Source organism: Dendrobates tinctorius, unplaced genomic scaffold (assembly GCF_039654945.1).
Source record: "Dendrobates tinctorius isolate UK_male_01 unplaced genomic scaffold, ASM3965494v1 ptg000094l, whole genome shotgun sequence".
NCBI lineage: Eukaryota > Metazoa > Chordata > Amphibia > Anura > Dendrobatidae > Dendrobates > Dendrobates tinctorius.
This window is the reverse complement of record NW_027361762.1, coordinates 13,457,321-13,474,527: the sequence shown is the minus strand read 5'-3', so window position 1 is coordinate 13,474,527 and position 17,207 is coordinate 13,457,321. Positions and strand designations below refer to the sequence as shown.

Genomic DNA, 17,207 nt, shown 5'->3' with positions numbered 1-17,207 from the left:
GTCACTGGTTTTTGTGACGTTATAGCGATATTGCTAGCGATATCGCTATGTCTGATACTTACCTATGACCGCTCCCCCACTGGTTATCGCTGATCGCGCGAGAACATGCTGGGCCGTTTCTCGTCGTCAGCTTCCTGCTGGGCTTCCTGCTGTGGAGACGAGCGACATGTGGACGCGGGCGGGAGGACGTCAGGATCGCCAAGTCTGACAGGTAAGTAGCGACCCCCGACCCCTGCATTGTCGCTGGAGAGATCTGTCTGTGTGGCAGCTCACTAGCGACCACTTAACATTGCACCAGCGATCCTGACCGCGTCATATCGCTGGTCGGGATCGCTGGTGCATCGCTAAGTGTGACAGTAACTTTTGCCCTATTTGCACGAACAGTGTGGTGCTGCCAGGAGACCCCATTTCCTAATCTAAATTGTTTGTGCTAGTATTGCGGTGCAGACAGGAGGCCATATTTCCTAATCTAACTTGTTTGCTAAAAAGTGTGGTGCAGGCAGGAGGCCACATTTTTTAATCTACCTTGTTTGTACTAATACTGTGGTGCAGGCAGAATTTTACATTTCCTAATCTAAATCATTTGTGCTAATAGTGTGGGGCAGGCACCAGACCACATTTCAAAATCTAAGTTGTTTGTGCTAATACTGTGGTGCAGTCACCAGGCCACATTTCCTAATCTACCGTATATAATCGAGTATAAGCTGACCCAAGTATAAACTGAGGCACCTAATTTTGCCACAAAAAGCTGGCTAAGCTTATTGACTCAAGTATAAGCCAGGTATGCATTGTCCCCTCATCCCTGTCCTGGTATGCATGGCTCCCTGTCCCTGTCTGCATGGCTCACCGATCCCTGTCATTGTATGCATAGCTGCCCAGTCCCTGTCATTGTGTGCATGGCTCCCCCGTCCCTGTCGTTGTATGCATTGCTCCCCATCCCTGTCGTATGCATGGCTCCCCGGTCCCTATTTTGGTATGCATTGCTCTCCAGTCCCTGCCATTGTATGCATGTCTCTCCTGTCCCTGTCATTGTATTCATGGCTCTCTGGTCCCTGTCGTTGTATGCATGGCTCCCCGGACCCTGTTTTGGTATGCATGGCTCTCCAGTCCCTGCCATTGTATCCATGGCTCTCCAGTTCCTGTCGTTGTATTCATGGTTCTCCGGTCCCTGTCGTTGTATGCATGTTTCATATTTAAAAAAAAAAACATCCTACTCACCTTCCTGCGCATCTCGTTCCGATGCCAGCAGCTCTTCCTGCTGAGGGATCACGTGGCCCCTCTCATTAAGGTAATGAATTTGCACTTCACGCCTATGGGAGTGGAGAGGCATGCATATTCATTACCTTAATGAGCGGGGCCACGTGATTGCTAGGCACAGGAAGAGCTGCTGACACCGGAACCAACGAGATGCTGTGAGGGTGCATAGGAGGGTGAGTTGGATGTCTTCTGAAAGCCGTCAGCTGTGGATGTCACTGTGTGCACTATAAGAGAAATGAATATTCCTTTCTCTTTAACAGCGGGCATAGTGACACCCACAGCCACCGTCTCCTGCCTCTGTGACCCGCTACTCTGCTGCTCCCCCTTCCCTGCCGGCCCTCTGGGACAATTGACTCATGTGTAAGCTAAGGGGGGTGTTTTCAGCACAAAAAAAGTGCTGAAAAACTCAGCTTATACACAAGTATATATGGTAAATAGTTTGTGATAATAGTGTGGTGCAGGCAGGATACCACATTTATTATTCTAACTCATTTGTACTAATATTGCAATGTAGACAGGAGTGTTGTGAGTTCATTCTCTGGTTCACCAGTTGTGAGTTCCCCTTCCAGACTCCCTCTGGTGGTGACAGGAGGTGGTGAGGCTGGTTTGATCGGTGGAGGTCTGCCACCTGAGAATGAGGATGACGATTGGACCTCAGGATTCTCAGATTTGATTTAAGACAGCCGACGCCCTATTCAGTTGCTGGTGATTCCTTCTGGCTTGTCAGCTCTTGGTTTTCTGCTCTGTTCCAGTCATCTAAAGCTAAGTTTTTCTGCTAATGTTCACACTTGATTTTGTTGGTCTGTTCAAGTTTTTTTGTGTGGTCAGCCAGCCCCTGCTGGGGGCTGTGCTGAATTTCCACTCTTATTTATCAGTATTTTGCCAATTTGCTTTTTGTCCCTTACTAGTTCGGTCTCTTTTTGCTCTGTCTCAGAATAGTGCTGATATAGTGGGAGAAGTCTAGTGACATCAGGGTTAATTTTGCTATCAGAAGTGTTGGACATGATTTTTGTAGGGTTTTTTGCAGGTTGCAGACAGTGTCTTTCCTTTCCTTTCCTGTCTAGTTAGTTTGGGCCCCATCATTTGCTCAGCCTATTTTCCTGCCTGTGTTTGTGCCTTCATCTTGTTTCACTGACAATACATGTGTGGGGGCTATCTATTCCTTTGGGGTCTGCTCTGGGGCAGTTAGTTTTCCCCTTTCTTGCTTTAGGCTTATTTAGTCCTCCGGCCATGATGAGGCATCTAGGAACTTCGTAGGCACGCTCCACGGCTACTGCTAGTTGTGTGGTAAGATCAGGGATCTGCAATCTGCATAGCTACCAACTTCTCTGGTTTTCTGTGACTTAGCTTGTTTTGCTTTTTTCTCCTTGGTGACCCATTCATAACACAGGAGGTCACATTTCCTATTTAAAATCTTTTGTGCTAGTATTGACATGATGGCAAGAAACCACATTTCCTAATTTAAATCGTTTGTGCTAACATTGTGGTGCAGGCAGGAGGCTACATTTCATAATCTAAATCAATTGTGCTAATACTGTGATGCAGGCACCAGGCCACATTTCATAATCTAAATCATTTGTGCTAATACTATGGTGAAACCACCAGGTCACATTTCATAATCTAAATCGTTTGTGATAATAATGTGGGGTGGGCAGGAGGCCACATTTCCTAATTCAAATAATTTGTACTAATATTGTGGTGCAGGCAGGATGCCACACTTCCTAATCTAACTAGTTTCTGCTAACATTGTGGTGCAGGCAGGAGGCCACATTTGTTAATCTAAAGGCCCCGTCACACACAGCGAGATCGCTGATTTTGTGACGCCACTGCAATCTCGCCAGCGATATCGCTGTGTGTGACTCGGATCAGCGACCGCCCCCCCTGCCGGGTATTGCTGATCATGCAGGATCATCCTGGGCCATTTTTTGATTGTTGGTCTCCCGCTGGCCAGCACACATCGCTGCGTGTGGCAGTGGGAGAGCAACGATCAGCGACGCTGCATGCTGGTTTCCAATGTAAACAGCGGGTATCTAGGAAACGCGTGGCTCTTAGTTATCCGCTGTTTACATTGGAAACCAGCTTGCTCGCTGGTCCTGATAGCTGGAGGGGCTGTCTAACGATCAAAAAACGGCCCAGGATGGTCAAGCGCGATCAGCGATCCCGGCAGGGGGGGCCGGTCGCTTATGTGTGTCACACAGCGAGATCGCTGTGGCATCACAAAATTAGCGATTTCACTGGCTATCTCACTGTGTGTGATGGGGCCCTAACTCGTTTGTGCTAATAGTGTGGTGCAGGCAGGAGGCCACATTTCCTTATCTAAATCATTTGTGCTAATAATGTATTGCAGGCACTGTGGTCCAGACACACTATCTCAGCAAATAAATACTAACATAAATACTGATTGTTAATTTAGTGTACTGAAAGCTCTACTGAACAAACATCTTCTTGTCCTATCCAAAGACAGATGATAACATCTGTTACTGGACAGACTACATGACTACCTTTCTTTACCAGCCGTACAGCGGTACTCCTTGTTGAGAGTCAGAAAGAGCAAAGGCTCCAGTAGAAGGCAAGCGCTTCGTCAAGTGGCCTCTCCTCTTCCTCCAGCTTAATGTCCCACACAGTAAAATCCACAGAGATGGCAACCCAATTACTTTTGTTTCCTCCCACATCTCAACTCTCCAACTGCCCAACTGACTGAGGGGGCCAGTGTACATGCATGAACCGGCACATGCACCATAAGCATACTTTTGCGACCCAAAATACTTTGGGAGTCTTTACATTTTATTATGCCTTGCACACTGTCAAGGCACTCAGGGCCAGAGGCAGCAAAACAACACCAAAATTTCTTTGTATGTTGTAAATGGGGAGTACTCACTTGGCTGGTTGCTGAGGAATATACCGGGACATTCAGGGTTAAAAAGTCCATTCAGGTTATTTGAACACAGCATAAACCACTCTCCAGGAACTTCCTAACGTGCAGCCCCCTGTGTACGTACTATGGATTACTGTCCATTGACTGTCAATGACCACACAGGTTCCCGGATACCTCTTATCCTCAGAGGCAACCTACCAACACTTCTCGCTGACCCCGGTCAATATCACTCACGGTTGCCAAGCCATCCTCTCCAGAGGTATATCATATGCATCCTCACTCTGGCTCAGACTCGCCAGCACTGCCGCCTGTCCCAACAAACATAGGCTCCATCTTGTTGAAACACACCCATTAAGTGGGGTGTGTAGGTGACTGGACCCACCCATCTACTCCGAGTCACCTGGAAGCCTGTCCAACATATTATCAACCCTCAGCAGCAGATCTGTTGAGCCAAACAAGTTCAGGTTTCCATCACAGAGGCCACCCACCTAAATGATACATACCACCCATTAAACACATAACCAGTCGCCATACCACAACGTCCACCATATTTCACTGGAACTACTGTGTTCTTTTATTTGTAGGCCTCATTCCATTTACAGTAAACAGTAGATGATAAGCTTAAGCAAAAAACTATCTTTGTCTCATCTGTCCACAAAACACCTGCTGGCCCTCTATAAATTTTGAGGGCCACCTACTGGGCCTCCAAGTTTCAAACTTTACAGTATTAAAATGAAAAAGAAAATGTGCCCACCTCAGATGGGCATAGTTCAAATTTCCCATTGAATTTCATTTATTTGTTACTCAGGTCGAGCACCTGAGCATTACGATTTGCTTGACTCGAGAAACGAGTACCCGAGCATTTTAGTGCTCACTCATCACTAATAAATAACACTAATGTTTGACATAAAATTAATAGTTTTATAAGTTTTAAATATATTAATATATTTGTAACATAATATAAACTGCAAAAAATGTCTGCATTACTTTACATCTGTTTTAAAATTCCCAATTTTAAAAAAAATGGCAGCATTCCAATTAATTGGGAAAAATAGAGTGTTTTATGTGTCCTCACAAAATAATGTTTTAACTTGAACTCCTGAGAATCTTTTTCAAGCAAAAAAAAAATCTAGGGGCTGGATCTGAGACGCTGCTGTGTGTGAGCAAATACGAATCCCTATATTACCCCTTTTTCACAGATAAATTCGAGAGCTGAACTTTTAAAAAAATTTGTATGTTTAGTCATGGGACCGGAAGGTTTGCAGCTCTCGAGTTTTGTAAAATTTGGATTTGGATTACACTCCGATGTATTATATCCTGCTGTAGATTTCATATAAGATTTTAATCATAGAAATAGAAAGATCTAGAAAACAAACAGAATGATCTAGAAACAGCAGCAAATGCAGAAAATAATTGTTAGCAGGAACAAGGACCAGTCCTCCCTTCCCCCAGTGCAGGGCTTTGCATAACCAATAACCATCCCTCCCCCACACAGAGCAGAGGGCTGAGCGCTGAGCCTATCCCTCCCCACCGCAAGGCTAGAAACATGAGAGCACATAAAGGAGAGCTCAGAGAGAGAGAGAGAGAGCGCCACTCCCTCACTATGGAAGTGTGCAATAACCAGGGAGCCTGTGCCTCCTCCTTATACAGGTATACAGAGTCCTTGCCCCCCCACATTACAGATGAGTCACACAGATATAATACACAACCTCCCTATGAACTACAAAAAGAAATGTGCAGCATGTCCAGCCTGTCACACCCGTAAATATGACACGGATATAAAAGCTATCCCTCCCCAGCCCACAACTGAGTCATGTGAATGTCTGCTGTATCCTGCACATCAGATTTTAAGGGAATAAATTCATGGACTTCAGTGGGCTGCCTGACAAATTTCACCAATCCAGATTATGAGAAAGATTAACTGTTTATTTCCCAACGCGTTTCAAAGTGTATACCACTTCTTCCTCAGGGGATGACATATATGAACAGATAAAGCTGTCACAGATTATATACAACCATGATTCAAAAAGTTGGCGCCAATGATCACGTCATATGGTACAAATGTCAAAGTTCAATGTACACCAAGTGGAATGTCATATAAGTTAATCTTTGTTCATTAAAAATATTATTTTTATTGATTCACAGATAAAAACTCAAGGAAGACTCGAAAATCAAGAAAAAAAGAGAGAAAAAAAGAAGAAAAAATACATGTATTTAAAAACCGAACTCCTGCTGATGAAAAAAAAGAGACACAATCTGCACTCAAACCACTACACCAAGGCCAGGTCATGCCTGAAGGGAAGAAAAACAATTGCTACATGTGACATGTACAGATGAACCGTACCCGCCTCTACATGCTTCCATGGCTGCATCTAATATATAAGGAAAAGCAGAAAGACTCTAACCAGCATATCCACAGCAATACATGCAGGAGGTAGTCATAGTCCAGTCCTGTTAACCCCTTAGTGACAGAGCCATTTTGCAGCTTAATGACCAGGCCAATTTTTACAATTCTTACCACTGTCACTTTATGAGGATACAACTCTGGAACGCTTTAATGGATACTGCTGATTCTGAGATTGTTTTGTCATGACATATTGTACTTCATGTTACTGGTAAAATTTTGCAATTTTCAAAGTTATGCCCTTAAATCAGAGAGATATGTCACACAAATTTCTTAATGAATAACATTTACCACATGTCTACTTTACATCAGCACAATTTTGGAAACAAATTTTTTTTTGTTAGGAAGTTATAAGGATTAAAAGTTGACCAGCAATTTCTCATTTTTACAACAAAATTTACAAAACCATTTTTTTTAGTGACCACATCATAGTTAAAGTCATTTTGAGGGGTGTACATGACAGAAAATACCCAAAAGTGACACCATTCTAAAAACTAGACCCCTCAAGGTGCTCAAAACCACATTTAAGAAGTTTAGCAACCCTTTACGTGCTTCACAGGAACTAAAGCAATGTGGAAGGAAAAAATTAACATTTAACTTTTTTTTGCAAAAAATTTACTTCAGAACCAATTTTTTCTATTTTTACAAGTGTTAAAAGAGAAAATGAACCACAAAATTTGTTGTGCAATTTCTCCTGAATACACCGATACTCAATATGTGGGGGTAAACCACTTTTTGGAGCACGGCAGAGGTCGCAAGGGAAGGAGCGCCATTTGACTTTTTCAACACAGAATTGGCTGGAATTGAGATCAGACGCCATGTTGCTGTCGGAGAGACCCTGATGTGCCTAAACAGTGGAAACCCCCAACAAGTGGCCCCATTTTGGAAACTAGACCCCTTAAGGAACTTATCTAGATGTGTGGTGAGCACTTTGAACCCCCAGGTGCTTCACAGAAGTTTATAATGCAGTGCCGTGAAAATAAAAAATCACTTTTTTTTCCTCAAAAATGATTTTTTTAAGCTATGTTTTATTTTCTCAGGGGTAACAGGAGAAATTGGACCACAAAAGTTGTTGTGCAATTTGTCCTGAGTACACCGAAACCCCATATATGAGGGGGAACCACTATTTGGGTGCATGGGAGAGCTTGGAAGGGAAGAAGTGCCATTTTGGAATGCAGACTTTGATGGAATGTTCTGCGGTCTTCACGTTCCGTTTGCAGAGCCCCTGATGTGCCTAAACAGTAAAATCCCCCCACAAGTGACCCCATTTTGGAAACTGGACCCTCGAAGTAACTTATCTAGATGTGTGGTGAGCAGTTTGAACTCATAAGAGCTTCACAGAAGTTTATAAACGCAGAGCAGTGAAAATAAAAAATCATTTTTTTTCCTCAAAAATGATTTTTTAGCCCGATATTTTTTATTTTCTCCCAAGGGTAAGAGGAGAAATTAGGCCCCAAAAAGTGTTGTGCAATTTGTCCTCAGTACGTTGATACCCGATATGTGAGGGGGAACCACTGTTTGGGCAAATGGGAGAGCTTGGAAGGGAAGGTGCGCCATTTTGGAATGCAGACTTTGATGGAATGTTCTGCGGGCATCATGTTGCGTTTGCAGAGCCCCTAATGTGCCTAAACCATATAAACACCCCACAAGTGACCCCATTTTTGAAACTAGAGCCCCCAAGGAGCTTATCTAGATGTGTGGTGAGCACTTTGAACCCCCAAGTGCTTCACAGAAGTTTATAACGCAGAGCTGAGAAAATAAAAAATCTTTTTTTCCACAAAAGCTATTTTTTTAGCCCCCAATTTTTATTTTCCCAAGGGTAACAGGAGAAATTAGACCCCAAAAGTTGGTAAATAGTGGAAACCCCTCAATTCTTGCTCCAACCCTAACCCCCAACACACCCCTAACCCTAATCCCAACCCTAACCCTAATCCCAACCCTATTGCCTAACCCTAATTCTAACCCTAACCCTAATTCTAACAATAACCCTAGCCCTAACCCTAACTCTGATTCCAACCCTAACCCTAATTCTAACCCTGATTCCAACCCTAACCCTAATTCTAACCCTAACCCCAGCCCTAGCCCTAAACCTAGCCATAACCCTAACCCTAACCCCAACCCTAACCCTAATAGAAAAATGAAAAAAAAAATACTTTCCTTATTTCATTATGTTTGCCTAACTAAGGGGGTGATAAATGGGGGGGTTATTTACTATTTTTTTATTTTTATCACCATGATAGTTTATCACAGTGATCAAAATGAAGGAATGGAATCTGCCAGCCGGAGCTTGCAGAATCGCGGCGGGCGCACTGCGCATGCACTCGCCATTTTCTTCCAGATCCAAGATGGTGGCGCCCACCAGAGGAGGCAGTAGGGACCCAGGACCACCGGGAAGGGATCCAGGACCATCGGGAAGTACCGGGGGATCAGGAACCCTATTTCTCTCTCCTCTGATGTGCGATCACATCAGAGGAGAGAGAAATTAAATGCAAAATCGTGCCTTTTTTTGGCAGTCGCCATTATAGGGTTAATAACGTCGATCGCAAAAGCGGGGTCGTTAAAAACCGATCTGATTCACGCTCTCTGGGGTCTTGGCTACCCCCGGGAGCCGAGACCCTGGAGAAAATCCGACACTGGGGGGCGCTGTTTACTTTCTCCACAGCGCCGTAAATTCACGGCGCTGTGGTTTAAGTACCCTTAACTACCACCGTTAAAAGGCGTATCGGCGGTCATTAAAGGGTTAAAGAGGTCTTCTCTAGTGATGAGCGAGTATACTCATTGCTTGGGTTTTCCCAAGCATGCTCTGGTGTCCTTTGAGTATTTTGGCGTGCTCAGAGATTTAGTGTCTGTCGATGCAGCTGCATGATTTGCGGTTGCTAGACAGCCTGAATACATGGGATACCCTAACAAACAGGCATTCCCCACATGTATTCAGGCTGTCTAGCAGCCGCAAATCATGCAGCTGCATCCACCCAATCTAAATCTCCGAGCACCCCAAAATACTCGGAGGACACCCGAGCATGCTCGGGAAAACCCGAGCAATGAGTATACTCGCTCATCACTAGTCTTCTCACATTTGGTAGTTATCCTTTATTCGTGGGATAGGTGATAGCTTCCTCATCACTGGGACCCTCACTGATCCCAAAAACGAGGCATCAGCTCTATTCATTCTTATGGGAATCCCACAGATCAGCTGAGAGCAGAGCTTACCTATCTCCGACAGACCCATTAAGAATGAATAAAGTGGCAGTGCACATGATCGCACACCACTTTTTCAGAACCCCGAGTCTCATGATTGCTGGGTTCACTCCACTGGCGTAGCGTGGGGGGGGCGGGGGGGGCGGTCCGCCCCAGGCGGAATGTGTGTGGGGGCGGCGCGGCAGCAGCAATTCCACCCTGCAGTGCAGTGCAGCGGCGGGCAGGGAGCGATGCGATCACGGCAGCTCCGCTGCCTGCAAGAGTGAATAGCAGGAGCGGAGCGGCAATGGTCCGTCCTGCTTCCTGCCCGGAGGCCGCGCTTCCTGTTTCACACAGAGGAGCGCCGCTGAGTGACGTCATCATTCAGCGGCCGCTGCTGTGTGAGGGAGGAAGCGCGGGCGATGCTGCGGACAGGTGAGAGGAGAGAGGTGGTGTCTTGTGTGTATGTATGTATGTATGTCTGTGTGTGTGTGTGTGTCTGTGTGTATGATGGAGCAGGCAATGATGGGAGTGATGGTCTAGAAGGCAATGATGGGGTGATGGAGCAGACAATGATGGGGTGATGGAGCAGGCAATGATGGGGTGATGGAGCAGGCAATGATGGGGTGATGGAGCAGACAATGATGGGGTGATGGAGCAGGCAATGATGGGGTGATGGAGCTGGCAATGATGGGGTGATGGAGCAGGCAATGATGGGGGTGATGGAGCAGGCAATGATGGGGTGATGGAGCAGGCAATGATGGGGTGATGGAGCAGGCAGTGATGGGGTGATGGAGCAGGCAGTGATGGGGTGATGGAGCAGGCAATGATGGGGTGATGGAGCAGGCAATGATGGGGTGATGGAGCAGGCAATGAGGGGAGTGATGGAGCAGACAATGATGGGGTGATGGAGCAGGCAATGATGGGGTGATGGAGCAGGCAGTGATGGGGTGATGGAGCAGGCAATGATGGGGTGATGGAGCAGGCAATGATGGGGTGATGGAGCAGGCAATGAGGGGAGTGATGGAGCAGGCAATGAGGGGAGTGATGGAGCAGACAATGATGGGGTGATGGAGCAGGCAATTATGGGGTGATGGAGCAGACAATGATGGGGGTGATGGAGCAGGCAGTGATGGGGTGATGGAGCAGGCAATGAGGGGAGTGATGGGGGTGATGGAGCAGGCAGTGATGGGGTGATGGAGCAGGCAATGATGGGGTGATGAAGCAGGCAATGAGGGGAGTGATGGGGGTGATGGAGCAGGCAATGATGGGGGTGATGGAGCAGGCAATGATGGGGTGATGGAGCAGGCAATGAGGGGAGTGATGGGGGTGATGGAGCAGGCAGTGATGGGGTGATGGAGAAGGCAGTGATAGGGTGATGGAGCAGGCAATGATGGGGGTGATGGAGCAGGCAATGATGGGGTGATGGAGCAGGCAATGAGGGGAGTGATGGGGGTGATGGAGCAGGCAATGATGGGGGTGATGGAGCAGACAATTATGGGAGTGATGGAGCAGGCAGTGATGGGGTGATGGAGCAGACAATGATGGGAGTGATGGGGTGATGAAGCAGGCAGTGATGGGGTGATGGAGAAGGCAGTGATGGGGTGATGGAGCAGGCAATGATGGGGGTGATGAAGCAGGCAATGATGGGGTGATGGAGCAGACAATGATGGGAGTGATGGGGTGATGGAGCAGGCAATGATGGGAGTGATGGGGAGAAGGCACAGTGATGGGGTGATGGAGAAGGCAGTGATGGGGAGAAGACAATGATGGGGTGATGGTCGAGAGGGCAATGATGGGGTGGTGGGTGAGAATGCAATGATGGTGGTGGTGGAAAGGGCAATAAATGGGGGTGGTGGAGGAGGAGGAAATGATGGAGGTGGTGGAATGGGCAATGATGGGAGTGGTGGGGGAGAAAGCAAAGATAGTGGTGGAGAAGAAAATGATGGGGGTGAGGGAGAGGACAATAATGGGATGCGAGGGGAGGAGGACAATGAGGGGTGTGGGGGATTGGGATGGGAGGAAGGGGGACTTATAATGGCCTTAGGAACAGGGGGAGGTGGAGGAAGACATTATCGTTTATTATGTCTAACACAGTCCCTTAGTATATAGTGTACTCACTAATTCTGTATAACACCATCCTTAGTTACATAGTTTCCTCTTTTATTATGTATAACACCGCCCCTTATTACCTACCATCCTCTCTAGTTATATATGGTGCCGTCCCTTATTATATAGCTTCCTCTGCTGTTATGTATAGTGCTGTCTCTTACATAGTGTATTTTTGTTATTTTTGTTATTCACAGCGCCCTCTTTTATTACATGGTCCCCTCTCTTGTTAGATATAAAATGACTGCTGATCGAGGAGCCGGTGACCAGACGACCAGTCCATCAGCTCCTCCATTAGAAAGGAAGCTTTCCCATGCTCCATCAGCCATCATTGCATTATACAGCTAACAAGACAGGACGGTATGTAATAAAAAACAGGGCTCTATATAATCCAATATGTAAGGGACGGAACTGTACATAACAAGAGAAGGCACTGTGTATGGGACAGCAATATACATAATAAAGGAGACTATGTAATATATACCTGTATGTGTGTGTGTGGCTATATAATATCAATAATCTATCTATCTATATATATATATACACACACGTAGCTTTGACGCCATAAAAGGAGGGGGGCCCGGACACATTTCTTGCACAGGGACCCCAAGCTGTCAGTGTCCGCCCCCTGTCCGCCAAAATAATTTGTACTTTCTGGTTTTTTTTCTGTCACATTATTAAAAATTATTATTAAAAAAAGCCATTAGGTCTTCATCCAGCATCATCAAGCTAATACATACATATATATAGAGAACTGCAAGAAGTTGAAAGTCTAGAAATTTAGAAATAATAGCAGAGTTAGTAGCAGACTAAAAATTAGATCTTTGAGTGTAGTGTGGGCTCTTCGGATGCTTCCGAATTATCAACGACCAAAGGGGCGGCAAATTTTTTGACCGCCCCGGGCGCCACAAACAGTTGCTACGCCACTGGTTCACTCTGCAGTCGGACCCACAGTGATCAGGAACAGATAAAACTTCACAGTACAGATATGGTTCCATGCACTGGGATTTGTTGTTCAGGCCTTGCAGAACTCTGCTGATAACACAACTCTATATGGACCTGGTAGAGATTCTGTGCTTCATCACTTGCTGAACAGACAGGATAACAATGAGTAATAAGCTCTGGGAGGGAACAGGGAAGAGGATGACGACTGAAGGTACTGTCACACTTAGCAATGCACCAGCGATCCCGATCAGCGATATGACACGGTCAGGATCGCTGGTGCATCGCTAAGGCCTCTTTCACACTTCAGTTATTTGCATCAGTTATAATCCGCCAAAAAGGCAGACAAGCGGATCCGTTCTCAACTGATGTGAATGGATGGCACAGGATCCGTTTTTAGACGGATCCTGAAAATGATGAAATTTAAAGGAACCGGTGGCCGGGAAGGAGAGAGAGAAGGAGAGAGAGAGAGAGAGAGAGAATTTTTTTTGTCCGGCACCCAGACAGAATTTGGGGTTAATTCAGTGTCTGGAGAATCCGCCGGCCAAAAAAACGTTGCAAGCTCCGTTTGGAAATCTTTGAGGATGTTGATGGACACTAACATTGTGGCGGATCCTCACAAAAACGGATGCAACGGACGGCAATCAGTCAGGATCCGCCAATAATGAAAGTCAATGCGGAAAAAAACGGATCCGCAAAGAAAAATGGCGGATCTGTTTTTTTTCAAATTTGGCGGATCTTGACTGATTGTCAAAAACGGAAGTGTGAAAGAGGCCTAAGTGGTCGCTAGTGAGTTGCCACACAGGCAGATCTCACCAGCGACACCGCAGGTATCGAGGGTTGCTACTTACGTGTCAGACGAGGCGATCCTGACGTCCTCCTGCCCGGCTCCACGCTCGTCGCTCGTCTCTCCACAGGAAGCGCCGCAGGAAGCTGACGACGAGAAACAGTCCTGGACGTTCTCGCGCGATCAGCGATAACCAGCGGGGGAGCCGGTTGTAGGTAAGTATCAGACACAGCGATATTACTAGCGATATCGCTTAGTGTGACAGGCCCTTGAGGAATAGCAGAGTATTCCTCATTAAAGACTCCCATCCTACAGCCTTTCACACGCGCTTATTAGTTTGTATTACCCTTGGCCAAATTCCATTAAAAAGAAAAGCTCTAATTTGTGAATTTTTATTAATATTATACAATTCTGATGTATTCAATTACTATGGTTTATTTCTCAATAGATGACGATCACTAAAGGCACCCGATGATGTCAGGGGAATGAGGGATATTTGTGCTTTCGTTCTCCCGGGATACACAGGTGTCTGGCAGCGGCTTACTCTACAATCATCATTTAAAACAAATGGATGCTCAGCCAAACAGAGCGTGCAAGTGTAAGTTGTATCTAAGGAGATATAACCAGCTATAACAAGTACCTGTATGTGCCATTAGGATTGTTAACGACTCTGCCACCGATGCTGGCTATATTGTGGCAAACACCACATTTATGCTGCTGACGTACACGGCGTGTACAAAAGCCTTTGGCTGTCAACAAGAATAATCTCATTCACTGACAGCAAGCAGAGATTTTATAAGTATATTAGATAGTAGCTTTGTCTACGCTTGTACAGTGCAATACGGTTACTTACATCCAGCCAGAAAGCCCCTATAACTACTGATAACATTTCACCTAAGTTCCCGATGGTTATCGCATGTGAAGCCCCATCTGCCACCAGCATTTGGGTGATTGTTAGAGTGTGTGCACACGCTGCGGATCCACAGCGGTTTTGGTCCTGCAGTACCATTATAATCAATGGAAATAGAAATCCGCAGTGCACACAGTGCAGAATTTTCCGCGTGGATTTGCTGCGGTTTCAAAACCGCAGCATGTCAATTCTTTGTGCGGATTCCACTGCGGTTTGGCACCTGCTCCATGGCAGGTGTCAAACCGCAAGGGAAACCCGCAGGCAAATCCGCAGATAAACCGCAGGTCTTTTGACCTGCGGATTTACACAAATCCGCGTGGAAAATTCCTTAGGACAATCCGCAGTGTGTGCACACACCCTTAGAAGACACAGACTGTGATCACTGCAGGCAATCATTCCTCCATTTCCAGACCTTTCCAGCCACAATCTCAGTGATTGTATTTCTATCAGGCCTGAATTAGCCGCGTCTGCTCTATGTGCCCGGACTGTGAATTACAGCCTATGTGTGTAGGCACTGGCAATGTCACTGTTTCTTTGTTTAGCAGGAAGGAGCACGCAGCTGTTGCTCTGCAAGTGGGAGGAACTGGATAAATCCGGTTTCAGCCGGCTCAGGCAAGTTTGTCAGCTTAGCAGCCGCAGCAGACGGCCACAATACGTGGAGCAGAGTCTGACTACATGCTGAAGTGGAATGGGACGGATGGGCAGCAAGGTCTGTAGTCTGCAGAAAACTCTGCTGTGGATCCAGAACATGTCATTGCTCTCCAACACAAATGATGTTACGTGAGAGAAGAAATGCCATAAGGAAAGGCAAAACTACCAAACCATGACACCGCTATACCAGAGCAGACTAATAGAGCCACAATGGCGCAGCAGTACGTTACAGAATTGCACACATAGCAGTTGCTGTACAGAGAATAGATTCAGACAATATTCATTTCTGGCTGCAGTTTGTTATAAAAAATTATCAGTCCTTTACTCACCGTCCCCAGATTCAGGGCTGCGTCTCCGGAGCTGCTCCCGGTATCCACTCCCGGTACTCACTGTCTGCCATTATTAGCTATAACAGCCACACTGTCTGCCCCTATGAACCATGGCCTATACCATGGCTGTCCCGTCTCCGCTGTTTTCAGTTACACTCTCTATAGCTCCACACTGTCCCACCACCATGCTAACCTATCTCCATTTTGCCCCCATTTCACCCTGCCCCCTCTGCATATTCATGCTGTGCCCGTTTTTCGAACTATGTCCTCATCTTTCCTGCCATGTTGTCCTGTACAAACTGTACCCCCTCCTCACATTGCACTCCTACACAGTATGATGGTCACCACAGCTGCCCATTCAGTATGATATCCACAACAGACCTAATATACACTTTGATGTTCATCACAGCCCTCCATGCAGTATGATGTGCACCATAGACTCCGTTATTTAGTACATTGGTCCCCACAGCACATCACATCACACAGTATTCTAGCCTCCCAGTCACTGATACAGTATAATTTCCCCACAGTCCCATATATACAGCATAATATCCCCACAGTACTCCACACAGTATGATATCCACCACAGGTCCCAACATACAGTATAATGCCCTGCACAGCCCCCTTTACAGTATGGTCCCCACAGCCCCCATATAAGGTCCCCAATATGTTTTCATAGCCAGCCCCTCTTAGGCTGGTTTCACATTAGCGCTTTTTAAGCGCACGCACGGCCGGGGGTAGCTCCGCCCCCGAGCCGGCTCTCTGCCCGGCGTGCCCGCCCCTTGCTTGTAGCGCCGCCTCCTAGCGCACAGCGGCGCCTGCGATCGGCGCACCCTATCTTTAGCATAGGGTGCGCAGATCGTGCACAGGCTGTGCGCTAGTTGCGCTTTGACCTGCGCTGCGCACTTTTGACGGTGCGCCGTGCGCGCCAAAATCCGAAAAGTTCGATTTTGGCGCGCACGGCGCACCGTCAAAAGTGCGCAGTGCAGGTCAAAGCGCAACTAGCGCACGGCCTGCGCACGATCTGCGCACCCTATGCTAAAGATAGGGTGCGCCAATCGCAGGCGCCGCTGTGCGCTAGGAGGCGGCGCTACAAGCAAGGGGCGGGCACGCCGGGCAGAGAGCCGGCTCGGGGGCGGAGCTACCCCCGGCCGTGCGTGCGCTTAAAAAGCGCTAATGTGAAACCAGCCTTAGATTGAACCCACAGGCCCTAGGTATAATAGCCTCCATTCATTAGGAAAATAATAGAATTAAAAAAAAACAGGGGTGGGGCCTAGCTCTTGATGTGAGAAGTTGGGTGGCTGTGCTTCTCTGCCGCCATTAGCCTCAATTATCCTGCACAGAGCCCGAACTAGCTAATTCCTTTACCAGGATCAGATGTCTGAAGGTCCCAGGAGTCAGGGGCGAGCTTCTGCCAGACTCAGAGAGACAGACATGGGCCGCAAAAGGCAGAAAGATGCCGGAGCCTGCAGCAGTGCCCCAGTCCAAGATGGTGCTGAGAGAGAGGAGGAGGCGGGAAGAAGAAACACAGCCTATGCACAGAAGCTGGAAGTCTCAGCCCGGCTGATCAGGTATGTGAGGGGCATGGAGACAGATGAAGAAGGAAATGGAGGGAGTGAGAAGCACAGAGATGAGGAGGAAGACGATGAGGAGATGCCTGTGCTGAATGCAGAGCTGGAGCAGCAGGAAGAGGGGGATGGTGACACTGTGCAGGCAGCTGAAAGTGCAGATGTAGCAGAGCCCACCCTGCGGGATGTATTCCATGC

At 47.0% G+C, this 17,207-nt stretch overlaps 1 long non-coding RNA gene across 1 annotated transcript in view; it reads left to right on the top strand.

Annotated features, from left to right (window-relative positions):
- LOC141098731 (uncharacterized) overlaps nt 1-7,423 on the top strand; it is a 58,015-nt gene extending 50,592 nt beyond the window's left edge. The window contains exon 3 of the long non-coding RNA XR_012234338.1: nt 6,278-7,423. This is a non-coding gene — a long non-coding RNA (uncharacterized lncRNA). The remainder of the gene's footprint in view (nt 1-6,277) is intronic.
- Nucleotides 7,424-17,207: the final 9,784 nt, after the last annotated feature.